The sequence below is a fragment of the Typopeltis vanoorti genome, chromosome 4 (genome assembly GCF_054136105.1).
Source record: "Typopeltis vanoorti isolate ZY-2024b chromosome 4, IOZ_Tvanoo_1.0, whole genome shotgun sequence".
Taxonomy (NCBI): Eukaryota; Metazoa; Arthropoda; class Arachnida; order Uropygi; family Thelyphonidae; genus Typopeltis; species Typopeltis vanoorti.
Window position 1 is genome coordinate 28,787,313 of NC_143552.1, and position 18,741 is coordinate 28,806,053.

The window sequence follows — 18,741 nt, forward strand, 5'->3', positions numbered from 1 at the left end:
AAAATGCATTAAAATAAGCGGCGATTCTCCAAATATTTGGATATTTACTTTTGTGGATCAACTTCCAAAAACTATTTGAAGCAATTGATTTCAGGTGGATATCGCATTTCATTTTTATAATTTCTTCTTCCAAATCTACTCTATTTGTGTCGAGAAATTCATTCAATTTTGAAGCTGTATTCTCAACATTAATATTTTCATTGAAGGGATATGATAACAAAGTAGCGATATCATCGAGCTTACTGTTTCCTACAAATCTTACCTCAAATTCGTTCATTAAAACTCTTATGCTTTCGGCGTGTTTATTAAAGGTGACGTTTTGTATATCCCTTGACTGGTCAGCCAAATTTTTAAAATGTTTCAATTCACACCGCTTTAATTGTATTTCAAGCATGTTTAATTTTTATTTGAATGATTTTAAGGAGCTTATCGTATCAATAATTGTTTTATTTTTTCCTTGTAATTCTAAGTTTAGGTTTTTTAGTTTTTCTGTAATGTCACAGAAAAAGGCGAGGTCAAGTAGCCATTCTTTATCATTTAATTCTGGATGTGAATCATCTGTTTTTCAAAAACGAATTTATTTCTGGAAGAAGTTCTCTGAATCTTGCTAAAAATGTGGCACGGCTTAACCATCTTATGTCAGTAGGTAACAATAATTCACTATGCTCACTCTCACATTCTTTTAGCAAAGCCCGAAATTTACGACGCAGCAAGCTATTTGATCTTATTGAATTAACAATTTTGAAAGCAACATTCATAACATGATTGAATTTCAGTACTTTTGAACACAAGGCCTGCTGATGGATGATGCAACGATAGTCCACAAAACTTGGTATATCTTCATCGTTTTTACAAAGAGTGACGAAACAGATTCTTCTGTGGCTGACATATCCTCAAAAACCATTCGAATAAAAATACAGGGGGGGGGGGGGTCCTCGACATGCGTCGTTTCGACTTTACAGCGGTAACCCATAAATATTTTAAAAAAGAAATTTCGACTTGAAGCAGCTTGACATAAAATTCAAACGTTGCGAGCAAACTTGTTTGTGAGCGTGGCAGAAGAATGCGCCGTTTGTTTGGGAGAGGTGGCACCGCTTGGGTCCCAGCATCCGCTCTTTGGATACTGTGTGCTTTGTTTACATCCGCTCTCTCACTTTTGTGTTTGTTTTTTTGCAACTTTATACCCTTCAATATGGTTCCCAAACATAAGGCAGACTCTTCTGATGGCAGTGTGTCGAAGAAAAGGAAGCCATTACATTAGAAGTGAAATTAGACATTATTAAAAGGGGAAAACGCCAACGAACATCAGCTGTGCGTTGAACTTAAGTCATACCACAGTCAGGACTATTATCAAGGATAAAGTTCTCATCACTAAGTTTAACACACGTGAACCACAGTAGTAGGTTTTTTATTATGTAAATATTTCGTCCTAGGTATCTTAGGACATCAACAGTACAGTAAGGCAATACTAGGAATGACAAAAGAATGGGCGCGTACGTACAAAGGAATCTAAATTGCGTGTAGTGGCGTGTTTGCGGCCTGAACTTAAATTAAATTAAAATTAATTACAGTTAAGTTATTATTTTACACAATTTTGTGACAATTTCCCATATTTTAGGGATGGCAAGAACATCATTGCGGTTTAGATTTGGTCTGCTTCAGCACTTTCTTTATATAAACGTTCATATTTATATGAAGATCTATGTAGAAGTTTTGTCTTTTTCCAGTGGATCTTGTGGTTTGGGTTTTCAACTCTGTGTTGAGCGAGGCCTGATTTATGCGGTTTGATGAGGCGGATATGGTCTTGATGTTCTGAAATGCGTTTAAAAACTGATCTGCCTGTCTGTCCAAAATAAGAGAGTTTACAGGAGCATGGAACCTCGTATACACCAGGTAGTAGCATAGGTGAAAGTTTGTCTTTAGGTAAGGGTAAGAAGTTTTGAATCTGATGGGTTTGTAGGTGGCAGCAAGATTGTATTTCTTTATAATTTCAGAGATGCATTTGATATAAGGTATGGGAATCCTATAGGGTTGTTCTTGTCTAGGTTGAAGTGTGGAGAAATTGCTGATTATTTTTTGAGTTGTTTTGAGATTGTAACCATTTAGAGTGGCTGTGCTTTTGATTATTTCCAATTCTTGTTTTAGAGAATCCACGGAGGAGCATAATCTGTGTGCTCTGGTTACCAATGATTTAATGATGCCAAATTTTTGAGAGGGATGATGAGCTGAAGTATTGTGAATCTAGCGGCCTGAAAATGTCGGTTTGTGATAGACAGAGATGGAAATGGAAACGTTTTCTTTTCTTTGGATGTGTAAATCCAGAAAGGGGATGCCTTGTGGGGATTCTCTTTCTAATGTAAATCTGATGCGAGGATGAAGAAGGTTGATTTTTTTCCTACGTAATATTTACTAATATTTACGTAATAAAAAAACCTACTACTGTGGTTCACGTGTGTTAAACTTAGTCATGAATTCTCCACAGGTTTCTATATATAATAAAGTTCTCATCCTTGAACATGTGAAAGGATTGGCACCATGAAATCGACTGTGATTACGAAAAAACATAGTAGGCGCATAATTGAGATGGAAAGGCTTCTTGTTCTTCAGCTGGAAGACCAGCATCAATGCCGTATCCCAATTAGCCTCATGTTAATTCAAGAAAAGGTGAAAAGATTGTTTTATGTTTGTTTTTTTATTACAGTTTCATTTTTGTCATTTTTCTGTACTATACAGTAATTATGTTCTCTCTTTCATTTTCCTATGGCCAAGTTCTGTTTCTGGATATATACGTATGACTTTAGGTTGTTTTAGGTTAGGTAAGTAACTTAGGCTATGGTAATTCCGAATTGAAAATTGCCTTACGTCGGTCCGTAGGAATGTCATCTGATGTAACTCGAGGACCCCCCTGTACATAATTGTGCAGTACCAGCCTAATTAGTAGATTCGTCAAACTGTAGTGACAAAAAATTGCACTTGTTTATGTTTTCATGCAGAATCTCTTCAAGGTTCCGACTGGTTTCTTCTGCTCTACGCATAATTGTGTTTCGTGATAATGACATATTGTTAATAGCAGTTATTATTTCTGATTTATTCTTAAAATTTTGAAATAATATTTCACCAGCTTTGATGAAGGATTCCTTCCATAATTCTCCATCTTGAAACAGCTTATTACGTTTAATTAAAGTTTCAGCAACTTTGAATGACGCAATTGTAGTAACCTTTGCACCTGTATTGTACTTGACGAAAATATTTTGTTGTGCTGTCAGTAGTGTCTTCATTTGATGTACCTTTGCTTTTCTTAAGGCAGTGCCCTGTGGATAATCTTCATAGTTTTTATGAACAGTTTGATAGTGTCTTTCAATGTTTGCTTTTTTCGGTAAAGCCACATTCGCTTTGCAAATTATACATATGTATTTGTCTTTCATCATAATAAAGAAAAAATCTTCTTCCCATTCTTTATGATAGTGATAGTTTTTATTTTTTTCACACTTGTTCTTGGCTCACTCATTGTTATCCTTAATTTTTTTTTTAACAATACTAATTGCATTCACTTGCTTAATTTAAAATAATACACACTAAAGATCGATAAACGGAAAATGATTTCATGGGATTACTCGGTACTAAAATACTGGATAATCAGGACACTTTGGCTGCAAGAGTCTTGATCAAGAACAACACACAGATGGACCAGTCAACTGCCAGTGTACACGTCATCAAACGTGTTACCACATTGGGCTCGTTCAGAACTGTAAAGCGATGGCTTCATTGTTAACTACTAAATTATAAACTTTACATCAGATTAGAAATAAATTAGTTTGACATGTTTGACAATTTTTTTATCAATTAATAATTTTGATTATCATTTATCTAATCATTTTCAATTTATTTATTCGTTTAATTTGCTACATTCAGGTGCCTTGCGGTCGACGTCTTGGCCACACCTGATATATATAGTTAGTTTGCTTAAGTTACGAAAATTTCAGCATAATGAAATCAAATTGAATAATAGGGGAGAAAGTAAAATACCACGTACTTTACAAGTCATACCATTCATGCACCTATTTCTTGAGGATTTACTTCTTAAAAAAAAGTGATATTTTCTTTTAGAAAATATACTAAGAAAGCAGGATTTCAACTGTAATATAGAAGTGACTATTTGTTTGACATTGTTTTAATTGCCAAGAATGTATATTTTAAGGAAAAGATTTGGTCCTTTTCATCACTCTCCATAAAAGTTTGACATCTCTATTTGAAAAATAGGACTATTTGTATTTTAGGAGAACATGAAGAATAAAAGAGCTTGAATTCTGCAGCACATCCATTCTTAACACCAGGCCTACACAGTCAAAAGATTCATCTTGGGAGGCACATGGTTACACACAAAGCCATCAAATTGTACTTGAAACTAATTCAATGCAGCTATATTCACCATAGTGTCAAACAACTCATTCCATTCAGCAACCAGTCTCCATGCAAAGAACCTGCTTACACTCTTTTTATACAGCTTCAAAGATGTCCCCCTTGTTCTATCTCCTTCCCCCATTCTGCAAAACATTTCTTTCACATTAACCTGGTAACAACCCTTTACCAGTCATATCTCAATCATATCCCCTCTCTTTCTTCTATTCACAATGTTTGGCAAATTGCATTTTCATCAATCTGTCTTCATATCCCACATCCAAAAGACCATTTACCACTTAATCTTCTCTGAACCCTTTCAGTAATATTCTCATCACCATGAAAATCAAGGGACAAAAGCTGTGCACAATAAGTTTTTGCAAAATCTAAGTATACCACTGTATATGCATTATCCTTATCAAGGCCTTATGCCTCCTCAACTTCCTCCAAAATTTTTCCACCAATTGTATACTTTGCATTCCGTTGTTGCCCACCACATTTCACAACTTTACACTTTGCAACATTGAACTGACAGTTCCATAGTGTTTACCCACTCCTGTGAAGCCGCAACATATGCTTAATTTCTCATCACTCCTCCAGTTTTGCTTCATCTGCAAACTGTTGTATATCACCAGCTAAACCCATCTCAATATCATTAATATACATTTTATAATACAAATAACAGTGGTCCCAAAACATACACTTGTGGTGCACCACTAATGACTTTCCTCTTCCAGGATACTGCACTTGTGAAAATACATAACTTGCTTCTCGTAGAAAGGCTTAGACGTTGGTTATGCATTTTTTACTAAATAATTTAAGGAAATTACGTCAACTAGGATATACATTAAAATAAATTTTAATAAACTTCAATATTTCGGCAATGTCACGTTGCCATTTTCCCAAATTTGAGGCACAAGACTGCCTCAAATTTGGGAAAACCTACATCAGAAGACCTTCAGCCCATTCGCTCAAGAATACCAACTTTGCCTGCTAGGGGGGCACCATCAGGATTTTAGGAGAAATAATAGCTTCCTGCTTCTTCCTCACTTACTGTTTGCTATGCCTGCGTGCACGTGTCTTGTTCAAAAAATGGCAACGTGACGTTGCCGAAATATTGAAGTATATTAAAATTTATTTTAATGTATATCCTAGTTGATGTTGTAATTTCCTTAAATTATTTAGTAAAAAAATACATAACTTGCTGATATCTATCTGAGAGCCAGTTGCCTATTCAACTTGTTAATCTATCATCCAATTCCATCTGCTTCAGTTTGGTTACCAACTTGTGGTGCAGAAAGCTATTAACAGTTTTTGCAAAACCTAAATATACCACTATATATGCATTGTCCTTGTGTCCAATACATTCGTCACCTTGTTAAAGTACCTAAGCAAGTTGGTAAAACACTACCTCCCTTTAGCAAATCCATGCTGACAAGCACAAAGAATATAACTGTTATGAATCCACTTTTTTTATCGTATTTCTCGCCAACCCTAGATATTCATATTGGCCTATAATTTGTAGCCTTAGTTTTAACACAACCTTTGTGAAGTGGAACAATTTTACCTTCCTTCCACTCCTTTGGGACTTGTGCTGTTGCACGATTCTTGTTAAACAGACAGGTTAAGGCCAATACTGCTCCTTGGAACATTCCCTTAAGATGTGGTGATATTTCCTTATTGACATGTAGTTTAACTGGTAATTAGTTTATGGAATTAACAACGCATATAAAGTATATTAATTAAAGATAACTTTAATGAATAACTTCTATATTTCGGCAATGTCACATTGCCATCTTCGGGAACATAAAGATATGGTATGTGCACTCAGGAACTAACACAAAGCAAATGAGGAAGAAAGCAAGAAACTAATATTGTTCCTAAAGTCCTAATGGTGCCCTCTTGCTGGCTAATTTGGTAGTCTTGGCAGTTGGACTGAAGTTCTCATAATGAAAGTCTCCCAAATTTGGGGCAGTTTCATGCACCCAAATTTGTTGAGGTTAGGAACGTTTTTTTAGAGCTGCTGAAGATTCTTTGAATAATCTTTCGTATTTAAACTTACTACGATGGATTCTTTTTGTTTTCTTCCAACGGATTTTATGGTGGGTATCGAAGGCATGGTCTGCCAGCCCAGAGCGGCTGTACTGGTGAAACCGGATGTAGTCTTGTTGTTCTGCCTATTTGGCCAAAGTAGGACAATTTGCAGCTGCAAGGGACCTGGTATACACCAGGTAGGTCTAGGGGAAGTGGTTGGTCTTTGGTAGAGCGGATAAGGGATGCCAACTTTTTATATGGTCTGTAACAGGAAGTGAGGTCATATTTTTTGAGGATATTGGTTATTTTTTCAGAGGTGCCCTGGATGTAGGGGATGGCGATAGACTTGGTGTAATCTTTATTGTGGAGGGGGGAGGGGGGTTGTGGTTTACAGGTTTTAGTATTTTTTGGATTTTTTTGGGGTTATAGCCATTGGCTAAGAAAGTGTTGAGGATGTGGTTCAGTTCAATAGTCAGGGCCTTGTCATCTGAGCAGATTAATTTTGCCCTGTTATATAGTGTTTTTATCACCCCATATTGTTGTGAGGGGGGGGGGGGGGGAAGGATTGCTGGTGAATGTATCTGCCAGTGTGGGTGGGTTTTCTGTAAACAGAGAAAACCAAAGATCCATCAAGCTGGCGGGTGATTAAAGTGTCTAGGAAGGGGAGGGTGTTGTTTTCCTCTTTTTCTAAGGTGAACTGGACTCTGGGATGTTGGTTGTTTAAGTGTGTTAGGAAGGAGTGGAGTGTGTCTGAGCCATGTGGCCAAATAGCAAACACATCATCCACATAACGAAGCCAAATAGTGGGTTTTTGTGGGGCGGAGTTTAAGACTTTCTCTTCAAATGTCTCCATAAAGAAATTGGCCAAGGGTGGAGAAAGTGGTGAACCCATGGCTGTCCCCTCTATCTGTTTGTAGAACTTTCCTTGCCAAACGAAATAGCCTGGGTTCATTGTGAACTGAAATAGGGCAGAGATGTTGGGAGGAAACTTGGCTATAGATGTTGCAGTTTAAATAAATTCAAATGGGAGTATTCTCAGTGTCATGATGTAAAATCCATTAATTCAGAACAAGGAATAATTTGCATGTAAATGAACAGAACAAATAAATCTAATAGACGATTATTTATGTATAATTTAGGCTTAGGTGCTGGTTTAAGCCCATCTTCAGGTTTAATGGAATGAAAACAATACAATGAAAAAATTAAACACAGTTTAGTTCTAATATTTTGGAATCAGCAGCATATTTAAAAAAAAAAAAACAAGCAAATCTTAACATGGTGGTGAGACTTCCAAGATTTAGGAAACAGTAATTCTTAGACTTTTGTGCAATGGGCAAGGCTTTCAGCACCCATGAACTCAACCCACCTTAGGATTTTAAGCTTCTAGTTTAATATCTTCTGCATATCATTTGTTATTACACTTTTTATATTGTATCCCAGATGATATCTCTATGACAGAGATGGAATATCTACACTATTAAACCTATGTTTATTTTTTTCATTCCATTTTCTTCATAACTTCATCTTATATAATGAAATTTACTTCTTACAAAAGGTAAACCTAAAGAGGATGAATTAGCCATAATTTAAAACAAGTAGGGAAAATGATGTTTGCAACATGAAACCTATAAAGAGGTGTTGATGACAGTAGGTAAGGCATGCTTCAGCATCTTGAGAAATTAATTCTTAAACCATCGGTATGTTATAAGGATAAAGATGCAAGTCAGCATGCAATATCAGATGCAGGGAGTTGAAAGCCCCAAATGAATGGAATGTCTTTTTATAGATGTTTTTGGAACTTATACAATTTCATTTATATGCTATCAGTGTTTTTCAGTTTATAGTTATTTGATCAGTTGATCACAACACCTCAATTTCTTGAATCTTTTACCTTATAACACATAGATGGTTCATGAATGTTTTCTTCATTCATATGCTTAATGGTTTTCCACTGTATGAATATATTGGGGCCTCCATGTAGGTCTCCTTGATTACAAAGTTGGCATCCTCTAATTACCATGCTGCCTTTAAAATTCTGATGATCAGGGTTCCCAAAACACAACTTAAATCTACTAGCCAAAGCCAGACTCGCTTTTCATGATGCACTGTCACGTGATCCAGTCTGACTTGTATGCAAGATAATTGTAGTTTTTAAATAACAGTATTAAAAAGCATTTTGTTATGTAAACATTTCATTGCATTAAGTTAAATTTTTGTAGTGAGCTGTGAAAATAAGTTCTTAGGACAATACTATGGCACACCTACTTAAATGGTAAAGGTGTTGGAAGATCAAGATGTATTACAGTATTTAATTAGCCCTTGCCAATTTTAATTTTTGCATTTATAATTACTGGTTTATTTTGTTAAATCATATTGTGAGGAAACAATTTTTTAAATAATAAATTGCTTATTACATATGTCATGCATACTCTATATTACGTGTAAGGTACACATACATTGTACTATATGAATGCATTGATTTATTAAAAATTTATGTACTGGAAATAACTAATTTAATCTAAATGTATTCATGTATGAAAAACTTACATGTTTTCTCTCACACTTTAAGTGTTTGTATGAGATTTACTGTTTTCAAGTAAAGTGCTGTAACTATGATATATGATATGTAATGGAAGCACATTTTTCTCGCTTCATTTCATGGCTGAAATTGAAAATTGAAACCAGAAGTGTGATGCATAGTGAAGTATGTGTGGAGTGAAAAGAACACCACACACACTGCTATGATAGAAATTAGGGGTTTTTAGAACTTGATAGCAGATATTTATAAAGTATTTTTTGTAATTCTTTAAAAGGGAATGCTGTATTGAACTAAGGATCTCAGATCCAGAAGTTTTATTTCCAACTCTCTGAAAATTCATTGGCAGTCACATGTGATCAAATAGCTTAATGATGAATGAGATGATGTTCTAAAATGAAACAAAAAAAAAAAGTGCAAATTATGCAAAGAAAATAATGCATTTTGAATATACTTAGGATGAGGTTGAAAATTCATTTGTCTCTGATAACTTGCCACTGGTGAATGGATTTCTGGGGCCATGATAATGATTGTGCTCTGTCTGTTGTGTAGTGCAGAATTCGCTCCTCAAATTATTTCAGTTGATCTTTTATAATCTAAAAAAAAATTATAACTTGAGCATAAATTTTAGTTGGAGTTGGTTGTGATTGAGCATTGTGTTTGCATTTGGAAGTTTTGAAGTATAATTTTCTGGTATACTGCTTAGCATGTTGCTTTATGTGTTGTACATTTTCCTTCCATCGATTATGGCAGCTACCACATCTCTGCTTACTGATTTATTATTGCCCAGCCCACCATCATTTAAAGAATACAAGATTTTGTAGCAATGCTTTGCCTGCACGAAATGTAGACAGTAGGAGGAGGAGTTAGATGATCTTGATATAAGTATCTGAGATATTATAGGTTTTAGTGGCAGTGATTGGGCTAAGGAAGGATATGTTTGCTGGGAGAGAGACATGATTTGAGACAAGTTGAAAAGTTAACATGTAAGTTTCTGTGGTTTAGCAGTTCTGTAGGCAGACTAAACAAATATAGCCCTACAAGTTTTGCAAATCATCAGAGGTATTTGGCAAAAGTTGTACCAAGAAAGATTAGAAACAATTAATTACATGCATTAGATGTTATCAGAACTAAGCAATTAATAAGTAACCAGAATAAAAACATTAAATTAATTACTGTATATGTGTTGGAACAATGCTAGTTGTTGCTGTCATGTTCTGTAGCATCGCTACAGAGTACAACATTAAAGTGGCTCTTTTACCACTGCATGTAATCTCCAGATTCTTGCATCCACCAAAATCCCAACATTATCCCACGAAACCCCCCCCCCCCCCCCAAAAAAAAAAAACAACAACCAGGCATTTATGAGATTCGGCGCAAATGGGAAGGTGAGGGAAGATCTGCATGTTTGAACATATACAATAGATTAAAAAAGAAGACAGGATAAGCATAAATCAGGTTTGGCATCTTGTACAACTACCACGGACCATCAAGTAGTTTGGCAACAAACGAAAATGCCTTATATTGATCATAACTGTCTTCCAAAAAAAATTCAGGGAAGCCTCTTAAATGTTGCAGATATCCACACAATGTAACAAAAAATCAAGGCTTAATCTTACACCAAGTTTGGTTTGCTTTCATTAAAAATGTAACTGCGCAGACCTAGGATATGACAAGCATGATACTACAGAATGTGAAATCAGCAAATGACATTATTCCAATGCAAACATACAATAATTAATTTAACATTTTTCTTCTTGTTATTTATGTACAAACTGTGAAGTTCTGATAACATCTAATATGTGTAATTAATTATTTCTAGTCTCTTTCTTTGTACAACTTTTGCTAATATCTCTGAGGATGCAAGTCTGACAGCTTACAAAATCTGAAGGATTATATTTGTTTAGTTTTTATTAAACTTATTTATCTAAAAACATGTGTTCTCAATACTGGAAGCTGTTTACAAGTTTAAATGAAGCTTCTCATATAGAAGGAGAAATGTTTATTGGATATTAGATACAGCGGGTTGATTTTTAAGTGTTTGATCATTTTTCCATGGAAATCCTTCATACAGAAAGAAGAAAAAGTTGTGAAACATGAAGCTGTAAGTAGGAGGAAGGAAGGAAGGAATGCTTTTGTGTGACTTTTCTAGAAGGCATTAAAAGGACAAATGCTAGACAGTGTTCAAAATTGAGAATTTTATTTTCCAGCCTGAACTTTTCAGATCTCTTACTATGAATAAGAAATCTGCAGTTATTTTTAAGAGAAGAGTTTTCAGAAAAATAACTGTTCCACTAAAGAAATAAACAGAAAAAAACCCCATCTCCCAAGATAAGTCCAGCTGGAGTTAAGAAATATTTTTAGCTAGCACATAATTTTGGGCTCCAGATAAGATGTGATTTATCATTTTTAGATTTTAAGACAAGTTTCTGTTGTTGAATTAAAGTTCGGAATATTGTATATTTTTTTCAATGTATCTTAATTAAACTATTTCCCCTTTTTGTATATTGAAATGGGATGATGCAATTTAATTAATTATTGTTGAAGTTAAGATTGAATTTTAAGAGTACAAGAGAATTTTCAGAGCAAAATACATATATCTAGGATCGTACTTGTGTGCTTAGATTTCAGTATAGAAATCTGATACTACTGGCATCCAATTTTTATAACTGCCATGATCAAATATTGGATTTAATAAATAACAATAAACTAAAATTTCTACAAATAGTAAATAAACTTTCTACAGATTTTATGGGAGATTTTAACTACAGCAACATAAATGGGTAGAGGAAGCAGCAAACAATAAGAAGGGAATGGTTTCTGGAATTCTTGGACAGATATCTCAGGCAACCAGGTAGGTAGGTAGAGGAAAGATGAGAATCAAGAGTTTTGGATTGAGTTCTTGCATTAAAGGAGCTGACTGAAACATGGATGTCAATCTTGCCCCCCCCCCCTCCATTGGTGAGAGTTATCTTGCATTCTTGTCTTGGAGACATGCAGAAGTTCAAGGAGAAAGGAAACTATGTGGAAGTATAACACAAGTGATTATAATAATCTTAGAAATCAGAAATTGCAAGTGAGAGATATCAGTGCATAGGAAGAAATATTTATCAGCAGTCATGGAAAATTGTATTCCTCAAGTGAAAAAGATGATAACACAATTTGGTGTAAAGTGGACGACTAATGAAATCAAACAGGAACTGCAGATGAAAAAGAGGTGGTGGAGAGTTGTATGAAGAATTTTTGTCTTCCAGGAAAGGAAGACAAAAATGGAACACAAGGAGAGATTAGCTCTACAGTCAAAGGAACATCTCAAAGATTTCTTTTATGTGGTCAGGAAGAGGATAAATGACCCTATTAGATGGACAGTGCAAATGATATAGTGATGCTGTTTAATGATCAGTTTATTGGGACATTTCATCCTGGAAAAGTAAAGTTTTATTCCTGCGCATAAAGACAATGTGTTTCAAACATGGGTTGAAATAGTTTTGAAACAAAATAAAATGTTCCTCTCAGTACAATTCAAAAAGAACTTTTTTTTATCTTCTAATTGCAAGAATTAATAACCCTGGACAGAAATTTTTTTTTATCTATCCAGATTGGAACGATTTATTCGTTCCTCTCAAGATATATTTCCAGGTCAGAGCAAAAGATTTCATTCTCAGAAAATAATGCTCCATTTGAAAAATGCACAAACACATATATACTGTGTGTGTGCATATATTTATTTATGAAGATATATTTCCAGGTGGAGCCAAAAATTTCGCTCTCAGAAAACAATGCTCCATCCGCACACATTATTTTTCTGAGAGTTTTCACTGTCATTTTTGGCTCCGAACCAGAACACAGTTTACCACAGCGGAAAAAAATTTTGCTCCTCTGAATTAAATCCTCAAAGATCCTAGAACTTAAATATCAATTGTTTCAGTAGAATAGAAATATATATCATTCTCTTCCGGAAAAATGAGGATCAAAAGAGGATTCTTTCTTCAGATATTAATTCCAACCCCTGGAAGTCAATAAGGCAATGCAACTGGATGAAATTTCACTATGTGTTTTGAGAGAGAATGTGCTAAGGAACTGACAACTTAATTGACCTCGCTGTTCAGTGAAAGTCTACTGGGAAATTACCTAGTGAGTGCAAGGAGGATATGATGGTGTCATTGCACTATGGTGGTGGTAGAATGCCGACATCAAACTATAGTGCAGTTTGCATTTCTTCTTTGTTTGCTTTTTATAATAAAATGACAAGAGCAGTTGACGAGAGAAAAGCATGTGTTTTTTTTTCCCCTTTTTTTGCAAAAAAGTATTTGAGATAGTGTGCCATATTATAAATTGATATCTAAGTTGCAACATATGGGGTTTGATATTAGATTAGTGAATATGATTGGAAATTAGCTGTCTAATAGATTTCAGAGTTGTGTATGGGAGAGCTATACCAATGAAGGTTACAAGTAGGGTTCCACAAGGTTTCATGCAGATATTCATTTATCTGTACACGATGTAAAACTTGGAAGAATTAGTAATGGGTGCCAATGTGGCAGTCCAGGAGAATTTAAATAAGCTGGACAGATGGACAAGTGAATGAGGATTTCAGTTTAATGCAACTAAATGTAAAGTCTACAAATTGGGGATTCACCAATGGGAGGGTGGCATACTCTACTGGTGGAATGACACTACAGGAAGTAGAGAAGGTAATAGTCGATAAGCATTTGAAGTTTAGCATATGTACTGTATAGGTGGCAAAGGTAACCCAGAGGATCTCTGCAGTACTAGGAAGGACTTTCATCAGTAGAGATAAAAGAGAAGTGATTCCATTGTATAAAATCCTGATCAGACAACTTCTAAATTATTGTACCTAGATCTGGTCAGCAAGATCTAAAGAGGATAAATTAACCCTGAACTCTGTAATGTTAGTAATGAGGACAGTATTCAATCTAGAGTTTGGTGGATGGAAGACAAAGGGATAAAATGACTGAGACATTTAAACCATTAGAGATATTTATAGAATTAACATGTTTTCCCAAATTTTTAGGGGAAAATTTGGAGAAAAGAGCAAAGCTAATAATAGTGTCAAATACCTGTTGGATTTCTGCTCATGACATGTCCTGGTTATTACTAACACTATGCTCCAACATAAAAATGTGCACAAATTCACATGGACAGAAGAGGCTAGGAATAAGAAAAGTCTCATTGTTGATAGTGATGTTTTCTCCATGGTGCAGGATACCAGAGTGTACAGAGGATTCAAAATTGGAAGTGATCATTATTTAGTTTTGAGCAGGATAAAATTGAATTTCATATTGAAAAGAATAACATGTAAGAAAGTTTTAAAGCGAATAAAAGTTGAGCAGCTCTTAGATGTGAACTGTAGACTAAAATGTTATTGTACACAAAGATTATTGAAGAAAAAATGAAAGAGTTTGAGAACAGGAACCAAACCTTGAAGATTCAGTGGCAAGCCTTGAGGAAAACCCTGATTGATTCAGCCAGAGAGGCATGTGGTGAAGTTGTCTGTGAGGATAGAAAAATCAGAACTCCATGGTGGACACAGGAAGTTACAGAGGCAGTGAAGGAAAAGATGAAAGTATATCAACAGTTCCTGGCAAATAAATCAACTTGTGCTCTTAGAGAATACAGAGACAAATGTAAGAAAGCTAAACACTGTATAAAACTAGCTAAGACAAAAGTCATGGGAGGACTTTAGCAAGAACATAGAAAATAAATATCAAGAAGGTGGCAAAATATTCCGGAGATTGTTGATGAAGCTTAGAAATGGAGGAAAGAGTGCTGTAAAAGGAGTTAGAGATGATAAAGGTGACATGAAAATGGAAGAAAAAGATATCCTTGAAGTATGGAGTAATTACTTCGAAAAATTGCTAAATGAAACAAGCAGTGATAGCACAGTGGTAAAAAAACACTCAACAGGCATACAGTCAGGAATGCATATCCATACTTGAAGTAGAAAAAGCCATCAAAGACTTGAAATGTGGAAAGGCAGCAGGAGTAGGTGATATTCGACCAGAAATGCTGAAGTATTGTGGTATAAAAGTCTTACAGTGGCTGCACTGCATAATTCAGAAGGCCTGGACAGAGGGACAAATTCCCGATGATTGGAATAGAGCTCTCATAGTACATATATATATAAAAAGGGAAATAAAACTGAATGTGAGAATTACAGAGGTATTTCCCTACTGATTGTTCCTGGTAAGATTTATGCAAGTATACTTGAGAAAAGGTTAAGAAGAATTGTGGAATTAAAGCTTGGTGAAGAACAAGCTAGATTCAGGTCAAATAGAGGCTATCAGGATCAGATCTTCACTTTACGACAAATAGTTGAGAAATCATGGGAACATAACAAAGATCTGTATTTAAGTTTTGTCCATCTGGAAAAGGTATATGACAAGGTGCCAAGAGAGAAGCTTTTCAATACGCTGCAGTTATATGGTGTCAATGGGGCATTATATCAAGCAATACTTAGTCTTTATTTGAGTTGTAAGTCAGCAGTTAGAATTGAAGGAAGTACAGGAAGATGGTTTAAAGTTAAATTTGGTGTGAGACGAGGATGTACATTATCCCCTCTCTTATTTATTATCTATATGGATCACATTATGAAGGAAAGTGGTATTAAACATGAGATCAAAATTGGAGATGTTAATGTCAGCTCTTTGCTTTATGCAGACGATGTTATACTTCTAAATAAATCAACTACAAGTGTGCAAGTTTCCCTGACTAAATTGAATAACTGTTGTAATAGATACTGTATGAAGGTCAGCAGTAACAAGACAAAGACAATGAAAATAGACAGCTGCACTGAAAATATCAATGTGATTGGAAACCTATAGAACAACTAAAACATTTCAGCTACCCAGGCACAATTTTCAGTGAAGATGGTAAATTAAATATCGAAATAGACAACAGAATCAACAAAGCTGGTATGGTAGGAAGTCAATTGAATAAATCCATATGGAATGACAGAGAAATTAGTCGGAACACTAAATTAGCTGTATACAAGACAGTGTTCAAACCAGTTTTAACTTATGGATCTGAGAGCTGGGTCAGAAGTAAGACACTTGACCAAAGACTAGAGACCGCAGTTATGAGAGGCGTGAACAGATCACATCAATGGCAATATCATTAAAAAACCTGACACTGTCAGCATCCAGAAATATGTTAGCAGAGCTAATCTTAGGTGGTATGGTCACTTAAACAGAATGGGCGAGGAAAAATTAGCAAAACAAGTGTTCTCTGCCAGGTTGACAGGAAAATGACTCATAGGAAGACCAAGATATAGGTGGATTGATACGGTACAAAGTGCCTTAGACGATAGAAATATAAGATCTGATAATGCTGAAGTCTTGACAAGTAACAGACTGATTTGGAAAAAGATTGTAGATAGGAAGTTAGTAATGATGTAAATTTTTCATGTAGTACTATCATATTCTGTACACCCCTTGAGGGCACATGGCAGGAATTGGATAATGACATAGGATGATTTTTCATGCACAAAGGGGAGAATAAGCACAAGGGGTCATCCCTGGAAGTTGCAAAAAGAGGTGATTAGTAGAAAGATGAGAAGTGGCTTTTTTTTTTGCGTGGAGGGTGTTTAGACCATGAAATTCATTTTCTGATAATGCTATTGGTGAATGGGTTTAAGAAGTGGTATGATAGGCTTATTTTATCTATGATGAGTTTCATGACTCTATGGTCTTATTATTATTATCCTAAGACCTCATGGAGTCAAAAACTCATCTAGGAAATAATTTTTGTCATACACACAGCCCATCGTACTGTGCCTTAAACACACTCAAATTCTATGCAGATACCACCCTCTCAGGCAAGGCATTCCAATCATTCACAACTCTGCATGCAAGAAACCTTCTTCTCACTCCCCTCCTTATACAGCTTCCAGGAATAACCCCTGGTTCTTCCCTGATCTCCTACCATATTCTGTAAAACTTCTCCAACATTGATTCTATAACAACCCCTGACTAACTTGTAGGTCTCTATCATATCACTCCTCCTCCTCCCATCCACTAGACTGTGAATTGCATCTTCTCAAGCTTTCTTCATATTCAACTTCCATAGATCAAAAACTACCTGAGTCAATAGCCTCTGGACCCGACATCCTTTTGAAAACCAGGTGACCAAATCTGTGCACAGTAGTCTGTGTGGCCTAATCAGAGCTTTATATAATGGAACAACAGTCTTTTTACTTCTACGAGTCTGTGTCCTCTGTATCGTTCTCAGAATTCGCTGTGGTGTTCTCACAATTTTGGGAATGTGTCCCCTAAAATTCAGATAGTTATCCACTATCACCTCAAGATCTCTTATATCCTCACCATGCATAAATTCTACATTCCACCTTTGTTTTCCAAATTTTAAAACCTTACATTTTGAAAACATTGAACTGACATCCCCATTCCTGTCCCCATTCATTCAATCTATTCAAGTCCTCTTGTCAGGCCACAACAAATATACAGCTTAAACAGCAATGGCCCTAAAACAGATCCCTGAGGCACGCCACTAGTGACTTTCCTCTTCTGTGATATTGCTCCCCCATACACAACTTGCTATATCAGATAGCCAGTCTCTGCTAATCTAATATCCAACTCCATCCGCTCTAGTTAGACTATCAACTTATTATGCAGTAATCTATCAAAAGCCTTTGCAAAATCTAAGTATACTACTGTGTATTCCTCTCCTCGGTCAAATGAAGCCATCACCTTATTGTGTAGATTACTAAAACATGACCTCCCTTTAGCAAATCAATACTGCCCATCAAAGATAATACCATTGTTGTTAACCCAATTCTGGATCCTAGTTCTCACCAGCTTCTCCAACACCTTAACCACAACATATGACACACAGATAGCCCTATAATTTGATGCTTGAGTTCTGTCCACCTCCCTTATGAAGCGGCAGTTTTGTCCTCCTTTCAACTCGACCCAGTGTAAGATTCATATTAAACAAATATATCAAGGCAGTTACCAGCTCCCTGGTACATTCCTTGAAAATACGTGGTGATATATTATCAAGTCCCACAGCCTTATTAACACCAAGTTTGCTAAATTCCCCATATACCTCTTGCTCACTTACAGTCAGTCTCTCCTCCTCGTCATCAATTCTCTCAAACTCTCCATGATGTCACATTCACAAGAATGAAAGACCTTTATAAATTTGTCATTAAGTATCTCCACTATATCTTCTGCAATAATTGTTCTTATACCATTTTCTCCAATCAGTGTAATCCTTTGTAATCTTTTTTTGCTGGCTATATATCGAAAGAACTCGTAGGATTCTTTCTGGCTTTGTTCACTAACTGCTGTTCATACTTTACTTTTGTTACCCTTACCAACCAAGTCACCCTCCTTGCCTGTTCTTTGTAATCCTCATGGAATTGATTATTACCACTTCTCTTATGCTGCCTCTATTATGCCTTTTCCCCTCTGTATTGCATCCTTAATCTCTTCATTCATTTCACACTACCTTATTTAATCTTCTGACCCTTGGAATACATTTAGACATTGCTTCTACTAGACAGTTCTTGAATATCCCCCAAGTTGCATTGATCTCCTTTCTAGCTAACTCCTCATTCCATGCTACACCTACAAGCCATCTCCTGAGCTCCTCATAATCACCAGCATTGTAGTTCCACATGTACAGAGGTCCTCACACTGCTGGCAACCACCCAGGTAATCCATTGTCTCTCACCAAGTGGAGGGTGATTTGCCACCTCATAATTACATCCTCTGATGATATGAGAAATCCAA